Below are 9,039 nucleotides of genomic sequence, written 5' to 3'. Positions count from 1 at the left end.
GACATTCCTCTGGTATTCCCTGCTTTCAGCCAAGATCCATCTAACATCAGCTACAATATCTCTAGTACCACGACCCCTTCTAAACCCATCCTGGACTTCTGGTAGCTCTCTGTTGATGGCAAGTAAACAAAGATAGGCGATATCATCAGGTAGTTACAATGTCCCCAAGAAACCTGAGCCAAGAATAAAGCATGTGTGTTAGACGTAAGGTCCCCAGCCTAGAACCTCCCAGATCAGGGAGAAGACAAATGCCAAGACACAAGATGATCTCTCAGGAATACTGGACCCAAAAATGTTACAAGAGTTTTCTAGAAAAATTAAAGAAAGCCTTCTCATGGAGCCATGGCTTTAAATAAGGATCTCTAGCCTCTGAAGAATAAATGTCTGGTTGTTAGAGCCATAAGCTTATATTATTTCTGTTATAGCAGCATTCAATAAGCAAGGGAGTGTCATTTTCAAAGTACTAAATTATCATTATTTTGCTATATTTCCAAGACATATTTATGCATTGTTCTCACAGTTTATGGTATATTCATTAGCAAAACTATATCACAAGTACATTAATTCTTTTTTTTAGTACTCTCTACTAAGCCAAGCCTCCATGTGCAAAGGAAGTGATGGAAAATGCCTCAAGAAAATGGCTTGCCTCAAGTGTACTTTTGTCATCCAAGAAAAATCTTTGCTTTATAATACTTTAAAGATACCTAGTCTACCTTTCTAAGTATGATGTCCTTCTCCAATGACTGGCTTTTCCTTGACAATGCACTCAAAGTTTGTGAGAAAGAGTTTCACTATTCTTGTCTCAAAGGAGCACCTTGGTTTAACTCTCTCTAGGACAGACAGACAGGCCTATTTCTTCTTTTGGAAGTATATCTCTTTGGGATATTTTATATTCTTTTCCAACATCACAACTCAAAGATACTATTTTTTTCTGCTGTAATCTGTAGTCATTGTCCAGCTTTTAGTGTCATAGCGAGAAACTGAGAATATCATGGCTTGTATCAGATACTCCTTAGTCTTTTGACTGACAGCCTTCCTGGAGAGATCCTTGATAGCAGATTTTCCCATTTCAATCCATCTTTGGATTTCCTGATTACTGATGCCAAAAGTGTTAGTTGTAACTCCAGGTAAGATGAAATTGTTAACAGCTTTAATCCTTTCTCTATCACTATTCTGCCTATTGGCCCATTGGTGAAGCTTTTTGATTAACAAGGTGGATTGACACAGTGACTGACCTGTAGTAATGGGGACAAGTGTGTCAGAGATGGTGAGGTGGCTTAGGATAGGGTAAGTTCTAAGCCATTGTGCGTCAGGTCACTATGAGCCATAGTCAACTTGATGGCATTAAACAACAGGTTTTGGAGTAGATTTTCCCAATCCAATAAGTCATTTGATGACTGCTGCTTTCATGAGTCCAGGCAAAATAGAGTCTTTGACGTTTTAATCTTTCTCCATGTATCAAGATATGTCTTATCGGTCCCATTGTGAGAAATTTTGTCTTGTTTATGTTCTGATAGAACCCATTTTGAAAGATGAAGTGTTTTATTTTCATCGGTAAGTACTTTAAGTCCTCTTCACTTGCAGCAAGTAAGATCCAGATTATTAACTTCCCTTCCTCCAGTTCTAATTTGTATAGAGTCCAACTACTGTGGTTACACAGAGTATTTACATCCTATTACAAAAGGAACTCCAGCACCACTGACAAAGTTCCTTACATAAAGTTTTATTAAAGAAAATCAACAAATGTGTAAAGGGCACTGTGACATTTGCTTACCTTTCTTGTTGTTGTTGTTGTTGTTAAAGTTTTATTAAAGAAAATCAACAAATGTGTAAAGGGCACTGTGACATTTGCAATCAATTTTACCCAAAGAATATTTTGTATAAAAACTTAGCTTATTTATTTTTACTTTGTAAACTCTTATAAATGTAAAACCATAAACTTCTATAACTTATTTGTTTTGAAGAGTAAGGGGTTTAATGAATTGGCCCCAAGATACTCAGACTAAGCAAGACACAATTAAACAGTGCAATAGCATCTCAAAAATGTTGCCTATTCATTTGGTCCCAACTCAGAGGAACCCCCACATTGGGTACAGTGACTATAAATCATTTTTTTAAATTATTATTTTATTATTTTGTGTGTGTGCCGTCAAATTGGTTCTGACTGGTACAAGAGGAGATTGTCCCTGCTTTCCCGGCAGATCATCTGGTGGATTTGAACAGTGAGCCTCTGGGATTTCAGTGCAGATTCTTGCCACTAGGCCACCAGTGCTCCCCTACAGTGACTATAAATCTTAATGAGAGAACACTGTCCATTTTTCTCACACAGAGCTGCCAGAGATGCGTGCCCTTTGGATTAGCACTGCAACAAGCTACGAACTACACTGACAGGGCTCCTTCACACTCAACCCTGTTATTGATTCTCCACTTTCAGCCCTTACAATGCTTTAGCTGTCCCAATTAATTTTCTTTAATTCCACTTAACATCTAAGCTCTGATGTCATAGTGATGAGGAATTGTGCTGCCAACCCCAAAACACACAACTTGGATCCACCAGCTGCTCCAAGAGAGAAAGGCAGGCAATATGTTTCCATGCTATTTTCTGCCACTGAACAACTACTGAAAGGTTAGCCTGAGTGGGCTCTGACTCAACGGTACGTTCAACAACAACAACAATAATGCCTAAGACTATTTCTTTTGGTTCCGGACAAAGATTGTGATGTTGCAAATATAGTTTGGATCTGCTGTGGTGTGGTGGAAAATAGTTTCCATGAACACAGGACTGGAAGGTGTGTGTTACTTACCATAAGGTAAGGTCCCTGAGCTTTTCTGTTCACATCTCAGGGCACTAGTGTACTGAGAGCATCCAGATAATGTGAATTGTGAAATTCTGAATGACAAGTCATGTGAGCTTATCTTCCTTTAGAGGAGGGGGTTAGTTGCTTTGCTATGAGTACCCCAATTACTGTTTTGTATTTTGTACAATGTCCATCTTGGGGACTAGGTTTGACTTGCTCATTCACAGCACAGCATGCCATTGCTGTGCCCCACAGTCGGGCACTGAGGTCAGGGTGTTTCCTACAACTTGTTGGGTAGTTTGAGAAAAACTGAGCACCTGAATGTAGTCCACATTTAACTTCAAAGTTACTCCTTCTCAAATGCTAGTTCACATCGATAACACAGCTGGAAAATATCGCCTTAAAATAACTGTGCTAATACGGTTCTATTTGTCCATACACAACTATTTCTCTGAAACATGTGGAGAGACTCAAGGAAGTTACCAAAACAATTAAGAATTGATGCAATTAACCTTTGTCTGTTAGTCTTGACCCAGCCTTTCTAACAACCTCTTAAACTCTGGAATACCCCGGCCTGGACTGTAGGCGTGTTGGTTTGCACATGCATGCACAAGCACTCACACAGACTCTTACACAGTTACACCAACTGCAACCGCATTTTTAATTGAAAAGCATAAATTTGGACTGCTAAATCTATTAACAATTTGTTTTAATTAGGAAAGCAGCTGCTTCCTGAGATTTTGTAGTCTGGGTTTCAGAACTTTTGCCATACTGAGAATTAGTCCCAAGTGGGTTTCTTCAGTCTTTCAGATCAGCATTTTTAAGACTTGTTGGAAGTGGGAATGGCAAACGTTTGTCTGCTGTAAAATTACAGCTGGCTTTGTCCTTGGGTGAGGACGGTGCTGCTTTGTTCCTACAGCCAGCACGCTACCACTGACCTTTTGGCTGGGTATGTGAAACAGAGCAGGCTGCCTCAGTTTGGGATCATGCTTTACACCTTGTCAGCTTGATCCCTAGCTCATGTTTAACTGAGAGATTTTTGCTTATCTCACCTCCAGGAAGGATGGTCTCTTACATTGAAGATTGAAGTCTAAATCATTATACAGATAGAGATGATAGAGATAGGATATCTATCTATCTATCTATCTAGAAATATCGTTTATATAGATATATGCACATATAGTCTAAAACACAAAATAATTCATTTAAGCTTAAAGCAGAATATGTAAATTCAAATATATATCTTTATATGTTGTGCTTTCAACTTCAAATATATGTCTTGTGAGTTTTTGAGTGAGTGTATATGTATAATACCTGACTAGTTGAGATAGTAATATTGGGTGTCTGTGAGGGTCAGTTCACTGGATCAGAGTCTGAGGTAAAGTTATTTTTAACCTCTTTTGTGATACTCAACTAATGCAATACAAATTGCAATTTGGGTAGTGTTAAATAGAATATAATAAAATCACTTTATCTCTAAGAATGGAAATAATTCATTCCTTCATTCAATTTCTCATTTTTTTTTAAATCTATCCTGATTGTATGCCATGTTAAATGAACAGTGCTAGGAATATGAGGGTTAGTTAAGCAGTTTTTGCTTAGCAAGTGTTTATAGTCTAGTGGATGAAATATAGAGTCAGAAAAATATTATTATTGACTATACAGAATGCTAATGCTGCTAATAACCCTTAAGTTGGATCTCAAACTCGTGCAACTTTATGAACAAGAAAGCAACATTAACAGATATGTAAAATAATGGATAGATAAAAAACACTGTATTGGAACAGAGAAAGAGAACTGTTTAAAAGAAATATATGATTCGGCATTAAATGTAAGACAATGGTCCAAAATAAGAGGTACAGTGCAAGGAGGACTGCGGGTGATGGAAAGGAAAGGGGAGTAGAGAGGAAATTGTACAACAGTGAATGAATATTTTTAAAAAGATTTTTAACTGGGAAGGGGTAAAGAAGAAGAGAGGAAAATGTGCAACAATGAATGAATGAAAATCCAGCTTTTCTGTAAATTTTTGTTAAAATCACAATTAAAATAAAAAGTTTTAAAGAAGACAGTGTATTGGAAATAAGGCAAAACTTACCATCCTTGGGATGGAAAAGGGATGACCAAATGCTTTGAGTCCTTGGTACCAGGATTGTGCTTACTAAATATTTGTTAACTACATATTGATAAATGGGTAGATGAATGAATGAATGAATAAAAGAATGAATGAATAAAAATTGTCTTATTGGAATGTGGGATAAGAAAGAGCAAGGAATCCAACAAATGTGGTGTGAGGAAAGCTGAGTAAAACGCAAGACAAAATTGGGAGTGGTGAGAAACTTGATAGGCTTAGATAAAGAAGCCTAAGTGGATGAGCTTTGCAGGGGAAGAAGAAAATTATTCATGAAAGATTTTTTCACATCATGAAGTTGGATCAGGGTGGAAATAAGTTCAAGCTTGTGTTATATTAATGTACTTGTGAAAACAGTTTATACATTAAGATACATTACAGGCAAAACTAAGAAGCTCTGGTGGTTCCGTGTGTAGGGAACTGTCGTGCTGGTCCAAAGGTGGTGTCTCTCCCTCTACAGGAGAAAGATAGGCAATTTCATCCTAAAATCCTGCTGAAGGATCAGCTATGAGTTGGTTCCAACAGAATGACAATTAGTGAGTGAGTGATATTGTTGTTCTTATGTTCCCATCAAGTCGACTCTGACTTATAGTGAGTGAGTGATCAAAAAAAAATCACTGAGAGATATTTTCAAATACTATGAATGCTCTCACTTCAGGAGTCTTGGCTAAAAACTATGAAACTGGAAATATATTTAGGAGATCAATCAGCAGGGCTTGATGTTAAGAAATCGATGATGTACGTTGTGCTCCTGACAAATAGGTGCTGCTTTGTGGAGAAGCATGATCCTGAACGTTGTTGAATACAGATCAGTTAAAATAGTGGTCTGAAAAAGACCACTTGACGATTTTTTAAAAACTTAAAGTAAAAACTAGGCAACATACAGTGTAATCAAGCCAGAGTCTAAATTTACAAAAATTCAAATATGCATGAAATATTAATTTGGATTTAAGTAGACATTTACTAATTATTTCAAATATGTCTATATATCTTTTAATGCATCAAGAAAATTAACTCAGTAATGATGTAACATCAGAACAAGGTTTGACAAAGGGCAGCCAATAAGGTCAAATTCGAAGTCCCTCATTCTTGGCATTTTTATAATGTTCTGTTGAAACACAGCTATTCTCATTCATTTACATGTTATGATTGTTTTAATGCCCCAATAATAGAGTTGACTAGTTGTGACAAACACTGTATGGCCCACAGTCTAAACTAGTTACTATTTGTCCCTTTATTGTACAGTTTGGCTATTCTTGCAAGAGAACAACACAAAATTCTTATCCAGGAGAGGGTTGAACACTGGAAAACAAAAATAAAACGGCATCATTTACATAGAAAGTTGGTGCATTATAGAATCCTTGTTTTTAAGAAGAGAAACGTTTGGGACTTTTTTGTAGAACGTTTACTCTTTCAATATATGGATTGTTATGAGATGGAAAGTGGGCCATACCTGTTTGGCCAAGAGTGTATAGGACTGGGGGCTTGAGGAGTGATGTGACCTAGGAAAGAGGTATCTGAAGTCTTTTGGGATAGACAAAGATATGAACACCCCAAGAAGCAGCCACAGGGGGGCAGCAACGTCACATGACATTAAAACTATTTTCTTGGGAGCAAGAGTAGTCCAGTACTCCATAGTGTTAGACGAAAATATCCCTTGGCATTTAGCAATATAGGCGTCAAATCTTATGTGGATTTTACACACACACACACACACACACACACACACACACACACACACCTTGAATAGATACAAATTAAATATTCAGAAAAAAATGCGAGTATGGGAAGAGGTCTTGGGACATGAGTCACTATAGAGTAATAACAACTTTTAATTCATGAATCAACATTGAAATATGTCCCTCTAAATAACTAGGAGTCGCTTTTTACCTGACGTTTCACAGGAAGAACAAGACACACTAAAGCAGCAATAGTCACTCTATGTTTCTGTTGTTAGGAGCCCTCGAGGTGGTTCCAGTTCCTAGGGAGAACAAAACTTTGCCTGAGCATGTGACACCTTCATACTCCCTGCTGTGCTTGAGCCCATTGTTGGAGTCACTAAGGGTCTTCTCCTTCACTGTCCCTCTACTTTTCCAACCATGATGTCCTTCTGCAGCGATTGGCTACTTCTGACAGAACACATAAAGTATGTGAGATACATTCTTTCAAGACAGATTTGCTTATTCATTATTCTCAGTAAACAAGGGTTTCTATTATTTTTTCAGTCTTCCTTATTATATAAGGAGCAATGGTAACATGAGGAAGGCCAACTCTTACCTGCTTCATAAAGGAAAACTGTCAGCATCAATAACATCCATAGTACCAAACCATTTGCTACTTGATCAGACATGTCACCCCTCATGTTCCTATTTCTGTCAATCATTGGGTCCAAAGTTCGTTGCAAAATGACTCAAAATCTTAATTCACCATTGAGGGGTTTACTAGGAAAATGGGTTGAGGGAGTGGAGGAGACAAGGGATATCACGTAGTTCAAGTCCAGGTTCAGTGAGCCACAGACCCAAGCCAGACTAACAGCAAGATATAATTCCTCAATTAAGTCAGACAGCTTCTCAGTCAACAAGTAAAATCTAGGGTCAGTCCAGCAGCACTTATAAAACTCTGGTTTCCTCAACTGTACAGCAAGCTTTGTCTCGTAGCAGTCACAAGTCAGCTCTTCATTCAGTTGTCCAGAAGCAAAACCTTTAACTTTGGATCCATCTCCAAATTCTGTCAGGCTATACCTTGCCATAGTCTCCTCACAATCTCACCAGTCTGTCTACAGTGTAGAAATGCTCTCTCTTATATTGGTCCCACAACTGTTGGTGATTTGCAAGATCTGTGTCCACAGTTGAGATATCTGGAGACCATGCCCCCAGCAGAGGCTAACACAATGGACAAAAGAGCTATTTTTCAAATTTTTAACACCACACATACCCATTATGCAACGTTCAGTCCTGTAAGAAACAGTTGGAAATATGATGGCTTGAGTCAGGCACATCTTAAGGCTTTAAACTTATATTCTTGCTCTATAGCACTTTTGAGAGGTTTTTGGCAGCACATTTACCCCCAATGTACTGTAGCATTTGATTTATTAAGTGCTGCTTCTAAGGTTGGTAAGAGTGTAAATAAAATTAAATGCTTGGTTACTTCAATATTTTCTTCATGCATAATAATGCTGTCCATTATTCTAATTGTGAGGGTTTTATGTTCTTACTGTGGAGGTACAATCCATAGTTGTGGTGTTACAACTTTTAAGAATGGCTTTTCTGTTCATTGCCTTTATTTTTTCCTTTGGGCATGATCTCTAGCTACCTCACCTGAGAACACATGGTTCAACATTGATCAGCATCTTCAACATCATCAACAACTGTGATGCCTATAAAGAGAGAGAGCTTGCCAGTTACTAGCAAGCTCGTAACAAGGTGTAACCTGACAGAGAAAGATGGAAACTGGGTCAGAGGTTTTGATGTCAGAGGTATCTTGCTGTTGACTGAGAAGCTCTCTGGGTTAATGAAAGGACTACATCTTGTTGATGCTTCCTGCTGGAATTAATTGAACGGTTGTTTCTTGCCGACAACCTGGCTTTTTAAAATTGGGGATTGCCATTTACAGAGACTAGACTTGCATAGCATGATATCTTTTGCCCTACCCCTTCACAACCTGTTTCCCTCCCACATCTTTCAGTAAAAAGAGGTCTTGCATAGTCAGTGTGGTCTATTGCAATGGGTTGTTTGTTTTTGTTTTTTTGTTTTTTTAATCAGTGAAAGTAGGTTCAGCAGAATGAAAGATCATATCTGACTTTGTAGGAATCAGTTTTATATTGCGGGTGTTGACAAGGACAGCTCCCCTTTACAGAAATAATAGAGGTCACATTTGGCCATCCCTACTTTGGCCTTACTGTTTTTACCTTTGGTGACAGAAGTGGTGGAACTCTTTGCAATGGGTCCAGACATAGAAACATGGGACTTTGTAAACTTGAGGCTTGGGATGAACAGCTAAAATGTTTTCTATTTCTTCCCTTCCTCCGCCCCACAAAGTGGTACAGAAAACCCAAAAGTTCACTTCTGGTTTGGGACTGAAAGCAGAGTTCTAAGATCACACACATATAAATAG

The sequence above is a fragment of the Elephantulus edwardii genome, unplaced genomic scaffold (assembly GCF_000299155.1).
Source record: "Elephantulus edwardii isolate Elephantulus edwardi_28Jun2011 unplaced genomic scaffold, EleEdw1.0 scaffold00204, whole genome shotgun sequence".
Classification (NCBI taxonomy): Eukaryota; Metazoa; Chordata; class Mammalia; order Macroscelidea; family Macroscelididae; genus Elephantulus; species Elephantulus edwardii.
This window is presented reverse-complemented; position numbering follows the sequence as displayed.